The sequence below is a fragment of the Haliotis asinina genome, chromosome 10 (genome assembly GCF_037392515.1).
Source record: "Haliotis asinina isolate JCU_RB_2024 chromosome 10, JCU_Hal_asi_v2, whole genome shotgun sequence".
Lineage (NCBI taxonomy): Eukaryota > Metazoa > Mollusca > Gastropoda > Lepetellida > Haliotidae > Haliotis > Haliotis asinina.
In genome coordinates, this window is record NC_090289.1 from 13,636,336 (window position 1) to 13,654,659 (window position 18,324).

At 38.4% G+C, this 18,324-nt stretch overlaps 1 pseudogene; it reads right to left on the reverse strand.

Annotated features, from left to right (window-relative positions):
* Positions 1 to 9,843: 9,843 nt before the first annotated feature.
* Positions 9,844 to 13,711, reverse strand: LOC137297918 (fibrinogen alpha chain-like; annotated as a pseudogene).
* Positions 13,712 to 18,324: the final 4,613 nt, after the last annotated feature.

Genomic DNA, 18,324 nt, shown 5'->3' on the forward strand with positions numbered 1-18,324 from the left:
GAAGTTCCGAAGGACCTGAGACTTAGTCTCAGTCATTCGTGGTGGACAGAATCCAATAATTTTAGGCTGTTTCTACAGGCTCCACCATATACCATGGAGCCGTAATCGCATTTGGATCGTTTAAGCCCTCGGTACACGTAGAGGAGGGTTTTCTGATCACCTCCCCACTTTGTATTAGAAACAACCTTTAGCAAATCAAGGGCCGTCAGGTATTTATTTTTAAGTACTTGATGGGAGGTGAAAGAACCAATGCTGATCAAAATTAAGGATACGAATTTCGCTTCTTTCACAACTTTAATAGGTGTGTTCTCTAAATATAAGTGTCGGTCTGTGTGAGGGATAAGACTATTTTATGGATATACAACCTCTTTATTTTGAATTGGCGACGTTTCGGCATAGATTCTAATGTCGTTGTCAATTATGGGAAGTATTTGGGGGGTGATATATATTCAGGATATGCTTGGACATGAGATGAGGCGAAAATGAGCTGTAGATGGAAACCAGTAGAAGATGTAGATGGTTGTAATAAATAATGGATTCAGAATGTTGATTGGCAGCTGATAGGGAGTGATGTGCATAGGTTTTTACTTGGTAATAAGATGCTGTTAGGAAGCCACTGAAGTTGTGATGGGCACAAGGGTAAATGCACAATAGCTGGGCAGGATTACATGAAAATTAATTGGGCAAGTGGAGATAGGCCTTGGAAATATCCATCATCTCTGTTGATGGGTGGGCTATTCTTCATTATATGGACAGCTTCAAGCAGTTTTCAGGTTTTGAAAGGCTGACCTCAAGGCCTATCACCACTTGTTCAAATAGTTTCATGTAACCTACTTGATGATATTGTCTGTAAATGTGGCGTTGCGTGCGAAAATTCATTTCATTTTATTTCTAATAAGTATGATGACTCTTGGAAGTCACTTTTCTCAAATACTAAAAAACTTGCAGGACAAAAAACAGTGCACACTATCTTATTCGGTGACGGTTTGATAAATAAGAATAATATCTTGTTTGTAAACTAAGAATATATTCTTGTTTGAAAACAAATATATGGAAGCTACAAACAGATTCACAAGGTAATACAATGTTAGTCTTTCCAGTAAGTGTTTGAGTTTAGTTTTACGCCGCACTCAGCAATATTCCAGCTATATGGCGGCGGTCTGTAAGTACTAGTAATCAAGTCTGGACCAGACAATTCAGTAACCAACAACATGAGCATCGATCTGCGCAATTGTGAACCGATGACATGTGTCAACCAAGTCAGCGAGCCTGACCACCCCATCCCGTTAGTCGTCTCTTAAGACAAGCTGAATAGCCTTTTATGGCAAGCATGGGTTGCTGAAGGCCTATTCTATTAGTCTTTCCAGCCTGTTGATCATACTTCAGTGTATGTATAAATAATGAATAATTACTGTATTATCTTTGCAAATGTATGATATGGACGACTTTCCAGCACACGCTCTATGTGTCTCTCCCAATATCAAGCTTTCGGTGTAAATTGTACAATCCTATTAAGTAATATTATGTTTAACAGTATTTAGGGAGAGGGAAACTATAGGTGGTGCATTTGTGCCTAATCCTTTTGTCTTTTCGGCGGTAAAATATGTTTAAAGCAAACAACATGATGAACAACTACGTCTAGATTAATAATAAGCAGTCAAGGGTGTCGTTGAAGGTAAGGGAGACAACTACTGACAAACAATCCAAGAACGGGGTGTACCCATCTCTCACCGACACACAAGCCTTTACATTTTGATACATGTTTCTCAATAGTCTATATCTATTATCTTTCACATTGCCAAGCCAAAGTTTATAAAGGTGACCACACCCGTGGCCTGTGTCAAAAGCAGCCTTCCAATTCATAAATGCACACATGAGATGACATTTGTAAAGTGAAAAATACTTAACAATTATAGCATTAAGAATGAAAATATTATCATGAGTCTGGAAACCATGACTGAGCCCAGCTTGCGCGTCAACGACGAATTCTTCCCTTTCAGCCAAAGAGTTTAACTTCTTGTTGATAAGTTTAGAGAAATTAACATTGAACCTGTTACGTCCAGCAGTGTAGCAGGTCTATAAGTCCCAGGGCAATCAGTTTTACAAATGAGGGAGGTGCATTTTTAGAACATGTAATTGGAATGGCACTCTGACATGGTGCTTTTCCAGAATGCATTTATTGAACAGCTTTAATTATTTCGTAGCAGGATATTTCTTTATCCAGATAGTCATTGTCCGCAGATGAATCAATAAGTCTAACACTAATGGATTCAAAACGAAATTGATTACAAATGATGACTTAAGTGTTACAGTACTCCAGAACAGTGTATTGTTCTTTAGTAGAGAGCGTGGCACTATGTTTAAGTGTGAAATCTGAGAATGATGAAGACATTTCGCAACACACAACTGTTTGTAACGTGACACTCTACATACTGTTGTCTATCACATTTACAGTTTCTTACTCACAAAAAGCGTCAAGTGGTATCGCGTGCACTAATGTATTCCCTGTCATACCAGTTTTCTCCCTTTGGAACTTTTATTGGTCACCAGTACACAAGATACAAAAACTGAAATATGGTTGCATAAAGGGCAACTATCGAAAAGGCATTTGTTGTCCTTATAAATAAAACATAAATATCATGTAACTTCATGATAAAGCTGTATGATAAAGTGCGAAAATATTAACGACTGATAAAAAGGTATTCGACCCGTTTTAAACATTGTACCTGTAAGGAAAATATTAATGCCTTGTAACGCATTGGGAGATATGGCAACATCATTACATTTTCTGAAATTTGTACACTTTTGTTTTAACGATGTTTCATGTTTGTTTATACTACAGTGACATATGAGTATCATATTTTCGTGTCCCGTATTGATCAGTTCACGAGAACACACGCACAATAGCTTATTATTGGGTTATCACTATGTACTGAATGCAAGACTTCCTGTTAGGCCCGTGCTTGCGTGCACCTGCGCGGCGCAGCGCGGGACAGCGCGGGGCAGCGCGGCGCGTGAGTATGTGTGAGCTGGTGTGTTTGTGTTTCCTTTCCTTTTAAAGTCTCAGTGCATAGGGCAATATCTTTTCCCGCCAGTGCATTAGCACTGTATAGCATCATTAATGTTAAGACGTACAGAGTTACATCCCCTTATCCTATCTGGCGAGGCGTACAGGGTAACGTCCCTTAGTTCACTCTCGTTCGTATGACCTCGCCTCCCTCTCGTTCGGTGTGCATTGTGGTAGATCGTGAATATAGTTGTTTGAGAAGAGATCCGGTGTCCTGTGGGTGTGAGAAGCTACGTCGTCTTAAAGGGGACGTTTATGCCTCAGCGAAGGTGACATAAGGTTGTTTTTGGCTTTTTGTGCTTTCATTTACCCCTACTGGCTAGCGACCAGTTATCGCCGCGTAACAGTTATCGCCAATACCTGGCTATAGCTCTTGTGAAGACAGTTTGATTTTGACTCCCGTAGCCTATCGCTTCAGTGATGTGTCCATGTGTGCAATACTACGACTGTTACAAATCAAGCTGTCTTCTCAAATATATTCAAACACTTTCTAAAAAGAAACAGTACATAATATTTTCTGACTCCCTTTCTTGTCTTCGAGCTTTAGAACTTAAACTAGCGATCTGATGCAGAAGAAGTGGAACACCCTGGTAGGTATCAATAAATTACATGAAATAAAGCCCTACATTGGTTACACTTACTTGGGTTGTCTGTCCAGATTTGAAGAGGTCATCACGTGACGATGTCGTATTGGCCATTAGATATACTCATAAATATTTGTTCAAAGGTGAAGATCCACCGTTTTGTATCTTTTGTATGAGAATCATGGTCAAGCATATCCTGCTGTGTTGAATTCTCCATCACACGGGATAAATATTTTACTGTAAAAACACTTAAGGACTTTTAACACTGTTAGTTTTCATTTAATCATTTTTTTAAAGGAAATTGATTTCACTGATGAATTCTGATTGATATGTTCAGTAGACAGATGTGTTTTAATAATTGACAGTTTAGATTAGGAACTTGAATTGTAAGTGGTTGTGCCTTCAAAGGGTGTTGAAGAATTGTAAAATGATTGTCCACCTCAAAGGGTACGTAAGTTCCAGAACGTTCACAGTCAATGTAAACATACTAGGATTTTTAAACGTAATATTCTCGTTATTTTAATTTGGGTACTCACAACCGCCAGTGGCCTAGGGAATGGTGTAAATCCAACTAGGGTCCATGCATTTAGCAACGGTACTGTAAGTCCCCATGGCCCCTTGTATGGTGATCTACCTTCAGTTGGTTTCGATTTATAGCCTATTTTTATATTGGGTTGTCCCCTATAGCTAAAATGTTTTAGACGTAATTACCAGTTTTACATGTATATCTGACAGTGTGATATTCTAGTTAATCTTCTGTCCTTCGTCGACAGGATTGTATAATCTATCTTTCAATATTGTAAATCTATGTATTGTTTTAGTCACGATATGGCTGAAATATTGCCAAAACGACTTTAAATTTTAACTCACTCACTCTCATGCGCTACAGCCAGTTTGTGGCGATAACTGGTCGCTAGCCAGTAAGGTTGGTTGGTTGGTTGTTTTGTTAGCGTAGCACTTTCACTAATCAAATATGGACCAGACAATCCAGTGCTCAACAACATGGGCATCAGTCAACCAAGTTAGCGAGTCTGACCACCCGATCCCATTAGTCGTCTTAGGACACGCATGGCTGGCTGATAACCATGACTTCTAAAGCGAATCTTCACGGGTATCCTGCATGTTAAGGACTAGGCGTACCAAGATGTGCGGTACCCTGACACCCAATCACCTGACCACCCTGTCCAACTCTTCCCAGTGTTGACACAGTTGATAACTATATATTACAATGAAAAGACGAGGAAGAATGTTTTATAATGTACATGTTCACTTAAATATTGTTTTTAAAGAACCAGATTTAATTGATAGAATTTTTTGTTGTTTTGTAATTAGTAAATGAATTTTAATTTGTTAGGATGAATAAATGACTGTTAGTGGCAATACCTTCAAAGGGGGGTTGAAGTAGTGTAAAATGAGTATCCTCACTCAGAGAAAGTCCTTCTTCATTCAAAGATGTTTTCGTACTATATGTTTTAATCGTAGTGTAGCAGTGACGATTCATTGTAGTTTTACACTGTGGTTTGTTTCATATAAATAGTCAATAACAAGTTATAAAAAAAGCTTGTTTGTGCTATAGTTTGGTTGGTGACAGTATCTTTCATGGTATTCTTTTTGTCTGTTCTGTTTAGGCCAGCTGAAAGAATAATTATACATATTGATACGTGTTGTATTTCATGTTAATGTAGATGTTTGTTATGATATGTTCGATTTTGATTGATCATCCGTTTCAGTATCATGATACCTTATGGTGTCTGGTTTCTTTGGTATTCTGAGAGCTGATCGAACATGCGAGGTCAAGCCAGAGTTGACTTGTCACCAGATTAGTTTCTGATTGGTTGTGCATGTGGTTAATAGGTTGTCATGTTATTAGTAATATGTGTAAACTAACGCCTGTTTAACCGTTCTTTAGTACAAACATTTGATAAATGTGTAGCGAATCATGTTTCAGCTGTAAAGCGTTTAGACCCATTGTTGTATTCTATTTGTGTTTCACACGCATGAAATGAATGCAAGTTACTTGTGTAGAATGTGATATTGACTGCGAGGAATGAGACTGCATGGCATGAACTGTTGCCGATGGTGATATTAAACAATACCTCATGCTCTCACTCGCTTTTCCCAGTGTTAGGTAACTTGGAATAAACGCTAAAGGAACTGGACATGTTTGACTGTAATGCATGTATATATAATCATCACATAAGACAGTAACTGTTACCACTATATACAGTGTCAACCAATCAATCGTTATTAATTTGCAGTGGAGGTCTACCATTCTTAATATACTTTTAACTATGGGAGAGATACATGTGCAAGTTAAACACCAGTTGGCTTAATTACGCGTATATGATTATGTTAACTACGTATACTCAGAATCAAAACCTATTGTGACCTTGCGAGTGAATCTTTGAATTTGAGCCAGAGAAAGAGTGGGTTAAAATGGTAGGAGAGAGCAGTGGTTGACAATACCAGAAGCATTTTGCATGATGCATCACATATTCGAGTGAGTGAGTGAGTTAATATGTAACGTCACATCGGCAATATTTCAGCCACATCGTGACGGGAACATTTAACACTGAAATGGAATATATGTGCATTATAAAAACCCGTCGACTAAGGACAGTAAAAACAATTAGAATATCACAATTAGCATTAAAACTAGCGTAGAAAGTTATACAACATAAAGTATAGAAAGTATAACATTATATGGACAATACAATATAAAAACAGGCTATAGATCGCCAGCAACTGAGGGTAGATCACCACACTAGGGACCATGACATATTCGAGAACATGGTCTGCATTGTTCACTCACCATTTCCACTTAATGCTGCCATAAGAAGTGGAGACGTCAGGAAAAAAAACATTCCTATTCTAGAATACGGTCAACATGCCATGGTTCGGTGGAAAATAGCAGCAGAGAGCTGGCTGCATGCCTGGTTCACAGATCCTCCACAGAAATACAAGTTGACACGTATGGCAACGTTTTCAGAAGATTTTTTAGATCGTCCACGTAGTGGTCGCCCATAAATATCGTCCACGCGTCAATACCGACATATTCGGACCACGCAGTTACATCACAAGTTCCAACCGACAATCCTTACAGTGCGTTCCATTACTGGCAATAGAGGCTGCAAGACGCCAGCCTGACATTCAGTATTCTGACACCAGAACGTCGACGTCTTCAGTGGAGCAGACAACACCAGTGGAGTGATTGGAAGCGCGAAGAGGTTTTTGACCAATGACTCATACTTTCTTCTTCACCAAAATGACGGTGCCATGGTGACGTGGCGTTTCAAGACGAATTTATTTTGCGAATTAACTCTCTACTGCTTTGAACGACAATCAGAACGACTCTGGAGTAAAAATGTCACCAGACCAACCATACGTGGGTTTAGTTAGAAAGGAGCGCCTGATTTTATACCCACTGAACACGTCTGGGATGAAATGGAGCAACGTTGACGACGTCATCCGAATATCGCAGTAGGTGCTCCGCAAAACAGTCTTCCACAATCGACATTTAGTGGCTTCAAAAGCGAAGGTGAAAGGTCCGAATGCTTGCGAACAGCATCTTGTGTTATAACGCAGTTACATATGCCAAGTCCTTTGATCTCATATTCTGTTCATCGATACCAACTTTCCAATATTTGTCCAAGTAAAAACATTTCATTTGCTGCAGTAGATATGTAACACTGATTCTGTTTGTTGTTGGTGAATCAGGCTAACTCTTATCCACGAGTACACATATAAATATGTAAGTCATATTGTACGGAAACATTTATTGTTTCTTAATTAACACCTGACATGAAAACCGTAATTGTAATTTGTAAAATAAATAGAAATTCTTAGGCAGCTACGAAGATCTTAAATTTTGATATGCGTTACACACTAACATCAATGGCATTAATCTTCATTATGTTATGTCTTATAGAATACAGTATTCATAAAAAATGAAGAAATTACTAGATAGTACACACACGATTTAAAATCATTTAAACTTGTTGATTTTCGATGCTGTCAAAAAATGTCTAAGTATGTTGGGACGTAATACAATCAATTAATAAACTTGTTGTAGTTACCGACTTTTCCTGGGACGTTTCTCAACTTCAGGATAGGTTCACATTCCTACACCTACATTTCTCTGAAGAGCGTGACGTAAGATCTTATCTTGGTATCCATATCTTAATCTGATTTAATGCAGACACGTGCATTCCAACCAGATAAAACTGTCATTTGTTAAAACGCTGCCAAACATTTGCGTGAAGCAGGGGTCGTACTCAAGAACTGTACGCCAGGTGTCTGTCTGTAGACATTTTGACACCTAGATCGAAATATGCATGACTACAACAATGTACTCTTACCGACCATTCCATAGCATTGACAATCGGTTATCATTGGCCTCTCTTTTTCTTTTTTTTTTTTCTTTTTTTTTTTTTGCGTTATTTATTTAATAGCATTGTGTAATCACTGACATGGGTAAATCGGTGAAAGATAATTAAACCACCAGTAAACGATACCAGATTATCCATATGTTACAGTAAACAGAAGTAAACAGTAAAGTTATGTGTATACTGGTATTTTTTCGCCTATTACATATAATTACTGATCCTATCAGGGCTAATGTATATCCTATATATAAGTCATTAAATGCGCATATTTATTGATTTTTTCAGTGAATATGCACATTTACTGATTTCGTCATATGTATACTTGTTGCCATGGAAACGCCAAATATATTTTATTCAGAATTCCAAAACTATCAAAAGGCGCCAGTACACCACTATACCAATCTATGTGTCAAGTTTGGTGAACATTGCAAAAGTATCAATATAGTGCCACAATCCCAATGGATCACAAACAATTGTCTGAGATCAACAAATCATTCTCATCTTCAAACCATCGATTAGAGCGCCAATCACACAACCCAGGACCTACAACTGTTTAGCAAGCAAATATTTATTCTAAATTGTTGCAGATCCTAGGTTTTCACCTCAGTACATGCGCATTATAAAATCAATTCGTCTCTTTGCCGGGTTATAAAATCAAATAATTGTGGAAGGGTTACCACTGACTACGTTCAAACATGCATAAGCAGCTTCTCACCTAGGCAAATTAATTATCAGCTGGTTTGCGTTGCCAAAATATTCTTCGTCAGTAAATTGGTCATCCACATCAATAAAATAAAATTTTGAGAACAAATTTATTTCATTGTTACCATTAAATGTAAGATCCAAACCTAAACACATAATTCAATGTACGGAAACGATGGTGCAAATGCATATTTAATACAATGACCCAAGTGGCTCATTCATAGACACAGCAACGAACACTAATGATACATAAAACAATACACGTATATATTGGATACTACAGCTACAAATTAAAGTCATTCGAAGCGACCGTACCGAGTAAAATAATAGATAAAACAAACAGATCCGTTTATGACAGAATTTTATACAGTCTTGAAAGAGCATTTCTAAACAGTTAGAGTCATCCACCGAAAACAATTCAGTTGGAAGTAACAAGCAAACTAGTGATGTTAATTATTTGAGTGGATCACTGGAATTCCGGTACGTCACAATCTGTGTTAAAATGTGTGTCGAAATGTGTCCGTGTGAGTAAACGACATAAACGTGCAATGGTAGAAGTGGTGATCAATCATATTGCTCCTAAGTAAGAAATATATGTTGGGTTTAGGAAATTACAAGAAAATTGTACAAACCATGTCTTTCATCTCCACAAAAGGTTATAAAAAGTAATTGAAAGTTCTCAGGGGTTTTTGTGTCAATACCATAATGCGTTTGTGGTTTGTGCAGAGGGAACTGTGCTTCTCAACGCTGAAATTAATACACTGCTGTATTGCGATCTCAAGTGCTTGAGCGATGTAGATATTTCATCCTTCCTCACCCGTGAAGGTCCCGGGGTAGAATAGGCCTTCAGCAACCCATGCTTGCCATAAAAGGCTCACTGACTTGGTTGACACATGTCATCGGTTCCCAATTGCGCAGATCGATGCTCGTGTTCTTGATTACTGGATTGTCTGGTCCAGACTCAATTATTTACATACCGCCGATATATGGCTGGAATATTGCTGAGTGCGGCGTAAAACTAAACTCACTCACTCACTCACTCATCCTTCCTTCCTGATACATTGATACATTGATACATTGATATATTCGACATTTCTTGTATATTTTACCCGTCATCAACGAAATCGTCGCTCATCCCCGATGATGAACCGGACAACGGCCCTAGACAGTCTCCAAGGGATTCATGATACTTGTCACTAGTGAAGCGGACACCAAATGTCCGGTTATAATTACTTCATTCGTCATTTACTCCAAAGTCCTCCATGAAATACTGATGATGGCTATCTCCTGCTTCAACCTGTATCCTGGAGTAACGATGAAATATTTCGTGAACGAAAAATATATACAATCGTTTAATATCGTACGGCAAACATTCAGGGAAAATAAAGTTTATTTCATAAACTGTTATATTCACATGCATATCACGCACTTTCTATCGTTTTTACCTAATCAATTTTGCGATTTTGGCATGCCATAAAAATAAACCAATTAGTGTGGTCACATGACTAGTAACATAGTATGTAAACTAGGCATTCGAAACACTAATGACATCTTTGGAGTAAGGATTTACGATTTGCATGTATTTGGTTATGAGGTAGATATTGCATTAATGATTCCCGAGTTAAAAATTAATCTTTCGTTGATTTTTTACTGTTCTTCACGCATGAAACTTTGATTCATATTGTATTTATGTCCCAACAATAGATGGGATCGTGTTGTTGGCATGCAGGTTGCTTCTCATGGATTTTCCCGCATTATCGCACTATAAACGGGAATCGTAATGGCCGATCGAAAACATATTACGTCGCGATACTGAGAGTGAGTGTTTTCTGCTGTTGTAGATGTAGTCATTGCCCAGCCAGTGATCTGGTATGTTTCCAAATCCATTCTTGTAGTCATTCCATGGTTTGTTGAAGTTTTCATTACCACTTTCCTGTTTCAGGATTGTGGTTCGTCCACCAAAGGCCATTTTACAGTAGACAATAAACGGTTTGGGAGATAGATTAGGGTGGATAATGAATTCGCCTTTCTGACCGGAGTAATAAGCCATTCCATCGGAACAGTCTGCAACGAATGTTCATCGCATGTGTATTAGTATATGTTTGTACGTATATTTGGAACTGCGTGTTCCAGAACCAGTTCTAACGAACTTTGTAACGAAGTCATACAGCCAACATGAAATGATGCACTGTTTCAATGTTTATGTGGCAGAGTCAACTTTGTATATAGTTACTGCTGTAAATATAATAAACATGTGAATCTTTTAAAGTATCGTGTCATGGTATTATTTTGATGAGATATACTATCTCATTAAATAGCCTAAATCTACCTAAATCTATGAGTTATTTTATCTTCAACATTTTATATCCTAACCCTAGCTCTCTAAACACCAATCTAGTCTCAATGTAATCTATTTCAGTAATACTCATTTGCACTGCATGCTTTTCTCCTGTCAATCCCTCTTAAAACATGTCCTTAGCTCAGGCTAGTGTGTAAGTTTTTTTGTTCTGTGTCCATCCAAGCGTATAAGGCCTTATGGTATTTAAAGTTTAATTTGATCTAGTTTCAGGTCAGTATCTTATGTGGTCAGCGTCAGACAGGTTGTGTTTTTTTGGATTGAGATCATGGTGATCTGGACTGTGTTTCATATATGAAGATAATGTGGGCAGGATGACGTAGATGTGTCAAGTTGCCAATAGCACAGGTGTCAACAGCCTGGCTAAATCGTCTTTATTACATTTATGTAATAAAATATCCACCTCCTCACACCCCAGTGGCTTTGTGGGTTTGTCCACATCCTAACACTACTACATCTATACTTGTTAAACACGAGTCTGCGAATAAAGACTATATCTGGTCTATTGCTGGAATATTGCAGAAAGCTGCGTAAAACTGAACTCACTGACTCACCCACTTCGATATCGATCATTCTGCAAACTTTAATAACGACACAATACTTACCTATGTGAGTATTTTTATATTCACTATAGTGCTCTGAATCGAGAAGACCTGGCGGACTAATACATTATTTTCTAGTCGAGGCCTGAACTCTATGTCATGCCTAGATGATGTAAATTTTCGATAAATGCAAATATATAGAGATCACGCGTCCTATCACTTGCCCACACATATCTCCCTTGTATCCATCGAAACATTAACCGGTGCTTGTGCCAGGATTGTAATCTCCGCCGCGAAGACAGGGATTGTATACCTGAAGCACAAACCAAAACATGTGGTGATGACAACACGAGCACACTGTTACCAACACGAATAGAATCTGCCACAAGAAAAACACGGACTGTTAAATCCAAGTATTTCAGACATCCGTCTAAATGGATAATTCCTTGAAAATTGTGCCTGTGGAATGCGTGTGCGTGCGTGCATGTGTTTGTGTTAGTGAGTTAATATCACACACATCGGCAATATTGAAGCCATATCGTGACAAGAACATTCTGGAAGAAAGGAATTTATTTACATGATAAAAAATCTGTCGACGAAGGACAGCAAAACAACTAGAGTATCACAATAAGAATTAAAACTAGCGTGAAAAGTTAAAACTAATATCACTATTCAGACAATACAATATAAAAACACGCTATAGATCACCAACAACTGAAGGTAGATCACCATACTAGAGAGTGAGTGAGTGAGTGAGTAGATATTTAACGTCACATCGGCAGTATTGAAGCCATATCGGGACGTGAACATTCTTCAAAAGAGGAATCTATGTATATGGTAAAAAGCCTGTCGACAAAGGACAGTAAAACAACTGGAATATCACAATAAGAAATAAAACTGGCGTCAAGAGTTATAAAACTCATAACACTATTCAGACAATACAATATAAAAACAGGCTATAAATCACCAACAACTAAAGGTAGATCACCATACTAGAGGCCATGGGGACTTACAGTACTTCTGCTACCTGCATGGTCCCTAGTTGGATTTACACCATCACCCCAGCTGCTGGCGACTGTATGCAAGAGTAGCCACAAATTAAAATGACAGAAACGGCATTTTTTACAACGGGCTAAAAAATGGAGGATTAAATTTGACTTCAAATGTTTTGGGACTTACTTATCCTCTCAGGAGGACAATAATTTTGCGGTACTTCAACCTCCCTCGAGGATACAGTCTCTAGCAATCTTAGTTACTAATTCAAACTTCCAATAAAATATATATCTATTTACAAATCACTCAACAAATCTAATTCTTTTAAAAATGCAATAAATAAATGATAATTTACGTTTCTAAAAGATCCTTCATAGTTCGTGATTTAAAATATTTATCCCTTGTGATGGAATATTCAACACAGTCAAGCAAAACACGTGCATATGTTTGAATGTCTCAGAAATATAGTTTAACCAGATACAACAAGCCACTCTTACAACCTAGTTTTTCGAAGGTGTCCCTTCCACCCACGACTATATATATCTAAGAACGAAAATAGAGTATATATATCACAGAGTTTTAAACAGTTTAATTTTTAAAAGAAATGTGTATGAAAAGGATACTGATGTAGTTTCTAGGCATTCAGAACATACAGCTGTCGCATTTCAGCCTCGCTTTAAAATGTTTCTGATGAAGCCAGTGCATACACATATGTGTCAGATACCGCCTGAGGTGAACTTTTAGATTGTGCATTCATGATGTTTGTGATGAGTTGACATTAATTTACTTACGTCGTTGTAATGGATGTCGCCAGGTTTGTCACAGGGCCAGTCAGGGATGTAAGCATGGTGGAGAAAACAGGTCGAAGAGGATTTCCTGAATGTGAAGGAATGACATCGTGTGTCCCCACTGCATAGGCTAGCACAGGATGTTGCGGTGTGACCCACAGCTGTCCTCAGTGGTCCACCATTGAAACTGTAGGGATCCAGACACGACTCCACAACCTCAAAACCTTTAAAGTCCCCAGAGACGACATGGTCCGTGGAAAGTATCAACAGGACAAAACTTACTACATATCTCATCATAAACAAACCTCGAAACCCCAGCGACTTCCCAGTTAACGAAACCAATTACCAAGATAATAACTGTGGCAAGTTTCATTTTTAGAAAGGTAAGTAAACCTTCGCTGTCGTGTAAAACACAAACCTGAAGTGGATGAAAAATGCCTATACGGGGTAAGAGAATACTCGAGTTTTAAATGCTTCCTGGAAACTTGGAAATGATAGTGCTGTGTCCGTGAATATCATCTTGATTTGTCGTTGACTGTCCTCAAAATTCAATACACCTTGTGTTTGTTAATACTGTATCGATATAAAAAAAAACCGATGTTAGTGATAAATAGTAACTGTTGAAGAACAAACTGATCTAGTCCCGACCGACAATCCGTCTTTGTTTTTGCCATGGTGTCAGGGTCGGAGGAACGTAATTAGTGAGAGAGAGAGTGATGAAGTGATTTGGAATGTTCAGTTTGTATTTGAAACGAACCAAACGATTTGTAAACATGTAAGGACGAATGTAGACCTGCGCATTGGTCGAGGTTTGCTGCAGCTGTCATTTAAACATTCTACGTTGGTTATTAATGTGCGGTAACATTTTTTCTAGCTTTGTAACATTTGATTTGGCCTTCAGTCATTCAGTTATCGTCTATGTGAGTGACAGACGGAATAATATATTCTTTAATGCTTTGTTGTAGGCTATTAAGTTATATGCACCGTCGAATTACCTCTAAATTATAGAGGATTATACGTTAGCGAAAAGGTTAGCATATCAATCTGCTTCTGAAGGCTTCTCTCTCAGACACATGCGAAGGCAAGTCAAATGTTGACATGTAGTAGACTGTAGTAGAGCTTTACACAGTATATTGCATCAAACATGATTCTTGTCACTTAATTTTCGCAAAAAGAACATGCTCAATTGACTTTGAGTCTTCTATATACATAGATAACAGTTCTTATTTTCTATATTATATAATATTTATTACATTTCTAGAATATATTATAATATTAAGCCGTACATCACACACATGCGCACACGCACACGCACATGCACACGCACCTCACCACCCAAACTCAGATTTGCATCCATATTACGAGTAACTATGTTTTATAACGAATACACGGCACGTGCTTCGGTGGCAATATATTTTCTAATCATTTTAAATTATATTTTGTGCGTTTCGATGTAAGAAACAATGTATGCGAACTAAAGAAGTCTTGTTTTTAAATTTAATAATACAGTGTGTCGGCTATTGATACGTTGCTGTAAAATAAGGATTTTGTTAAGGTTATTTTTATGATGATATATACAGTCTGTGAAGATATTTTTATGAACATAATTATTTATCCTTAGGCCTAACCTCGAAATATACTCGGCGTCATTAATGAATGGTCAAGCTGTTGAAAACACTATTTCTTAAATGTTGTCAAATCTTTGTCTTTGTTTTAAACATATAGGAATAAATGTTTTACAATCATTTCAACAGTATGAGAAAACACACCGGGTCGTTGAAATGTCATTATCATGTTCTTTAACGTCCGATTCATTCTGTTACAAATGACACAGTTTTTAGTCAAATTGTCACTATAGACATCCACCTGCCATTTAACATCAATAATTTGCACGTGTGTCGCACTATCCATGGAAAGTCGAGGACAATACACATGCATTTATGCTTTTTCACTGTCGTTCACTGTTCAGGTATCTGCTGGAAATGGCAGCTCAAGATGAGACGTTTAGGAATCTGGTCAAACCCATCGGACGGTTGCTGTCATGAGTGCTACTGGTGACAGAGATTTCAAGCCAGTGGGTTTGTGGAATACACACGTCGACCAAGTCGTCCCCGAGTCACAACAGTCCAAGACAATAGGCACATGATTTTACATTACAGGTTCCTTAACTCAGTAGATCTTCAAACACCTGTCGTCGACGTTTAAGGGTTACCGGGCTCCACTGTAGGTGACCTACAGTTATCCACCACGTCACAGGTAGGCGCGCTGGAGATGGAGTAGACACCATGGAAGCTGAAATCAATGTCATTGGTCTCGTGTGCTCTTCACAGATGAAAGCAAATTCAGTTTTTCACTTCCATGGTGGCCGGTAGAGGATTTACCGTCGCAGTGGAGAGCGTATCACTGTTGCAGATGTGGCCACACATAACAGTTTTGGCCTACGGTCAGTCAAGCTTTAAGCTTTGGGCAGGGATAACTTCTACTGGACTACTCCACTGCACGTGGTCGACAGTTATCTGACCGGTGTTGTCATTCTGGCTTCTATAGCAGTGCCATTTCTGCAAGTTGTGCATGTGTTTATGGTCGACAACGCTAGGCCTCACAGGACCAGGTCACGGAATTCCTACGGCAGCAGGGTGTAGAGCGAAGGAGCATGCCTGCGATGAACTCGGTCGACGTGTGTACATGTCACCCAGTACCAGTGCACCTCCCAGGACTCCACAGAGCTCTAGTAGAGGAATGCAATGCGATTCCGCAAGCTGTCTTTATGAACTTGATAAGATGCATGAGAACAAGATACACCCGTGTCTTGTACACGCGAGGGGGGTACACAAGATATTGAAAGACGGAGTGCTTTGTGTTTGTCATTTTCATTTGGAATGTTTTTTTTCAATACAACTGTTTGCTAGTGCTGTTTGAACTTTTCGTCTGTATGTCATGGTGTGTCACTTTATCAACTCATTAACATTATGATGACGCTCTTAGTTCCACTATTTCTGAGAATTTCCTTTACATGTGCTATTTGGTATTTTACCCTAGTATAGTTATATACCTTTATTTTCTACGTTTACACCTCCATAAACGCAAGTGATCAGTTCATGAGAAGAATATTTGACAAATGAAATTAACTTTCGCAACTGCACGTGACAGAGTAAGTACAATCGATCCTGCTTGAAATATGTTGTCTTTATTTGACGTACAAAAGCTTTGGTCGGGGTTCGTGTAGATTCGTTTGGAAGTATACCTGTTAAAATACGCTGTAGCAGGATGTGTGTAATGGTTTGTATTGATTACTCACTGTAACTTTGCTCATGATCTTATCTCAGAGCTTAAAGTCGTAGCTGATGGTGCCACTGGATAGTCATTTACAGCGCGAAAAAAATGTAACAGAAGCTTCAACAGACTAATCTCCTAGAAAATCCAACAAAGGTTTTGATGATGCAGCGACTCTGAATATTAATGGTCCTAAACGATGCTTACATAACAAAGGACATCATTATGAGTTAGTTTTCTCTCTCTATTTCAAATATTTTTCCTCAGACCCGGCGATATATCAAAGCCAATAATGTAAAAATTATTGACAGTATTTCTGTGAGCAGAGTAGACGTTGTGTACATTCGCATGGCTCGTTGTAGCTAATAACCGAAAATAGTGCCGTCTGCACGTGATGTTATTATGTACAGCTGTCTGTTTATTAAACAATGTTATCGTCAACGATCAATACTAGTACATTATATCATCGTAATTAACGTTCGCAAGTAAATGAACTATAGATATCACTATTGCGGAATCTCTGCAGACTCAACGAAGTAAACAAACATATTTTAGGATGAAATAAACACTCTTGTACACCTCAGCAGGTCAACAAATGATTAACGTTAGTGAATATACGATTACTTCAGTCATGAATTATTTAAATCATTTTTTAAGGACAGCTAAGCCAATGATAATGATCCGTCACAAATAGAAGCCTTAATTACATCGTTCACAGTCCATGAAGAGGCCTGTAAGTGACACTTTCAAATTCCACTGCATGACTCCAGTGCTCAACGTTAGGTGGTCACATGACCATATGTGCTTATACTGATTGGCTGTCACAGTACTTGACGTAACTGACACCGACCAGTCACTATAAACGTGATAACCGTTCCGCTCGAAACCGCATTTAAAGGACCTAGTCTTGGCATCGACATTTGTGTGTGTATCTGTGTCTGTCTGTCTGTCTGTCTTTCTGTCTGTCTGTCTCTCTCTCTCTCTCTCTCTGTGTGTGTGTGTGTGTGTGTGTGTGTGTGTGTGTGTGTGAGTGTGTGTGTGTAGTGAAACGTTTGCAAGAAATCTAATTAATGATGATGATGACCAGAGGAGTTGTTTCGATGTCAGTTGTCCAGAAACAGAAAAAGTAAAACCTCTGTTAATCGATTACAGAGGCATATGTCATATATTTAAACTGGTCTACTTTAATCAGGATATTTCACGCGTGTCTTCGAACCATTCTTCTCTCAGACTTTAAGACAAGTGCACGTCTGTTCATCAGTTTAGTTTCAGTCATATGCATTTTACTTGTGATACTTATTTGCTAACACGGGGGAAATCTTTATGGTGTGTGAACCTTTCTCATTCTCAGCACATCGCTATGCAATCATTCACAAACAACTCACTAATATAAGCATGAGTTGACCTGTTGCAGTTTCATATGCAGAGTTGGTGTGTCAGTGCCAGTTCTGTGCCTATGTTCGAATGATCGTTGTCCGAGATTCCTAGTTTGTCACTAGAGTCATGAACGGTGACCTGCTTCAGTTCGGATTTAAGTTCATCAACCATGCCACTCAGAAATGTCTATTTTGGGGCTAGAAATCCCAGCTGCCCGAACCTTTCGTTTGTGGAGAGCCAAAAAAAAAATTCACATT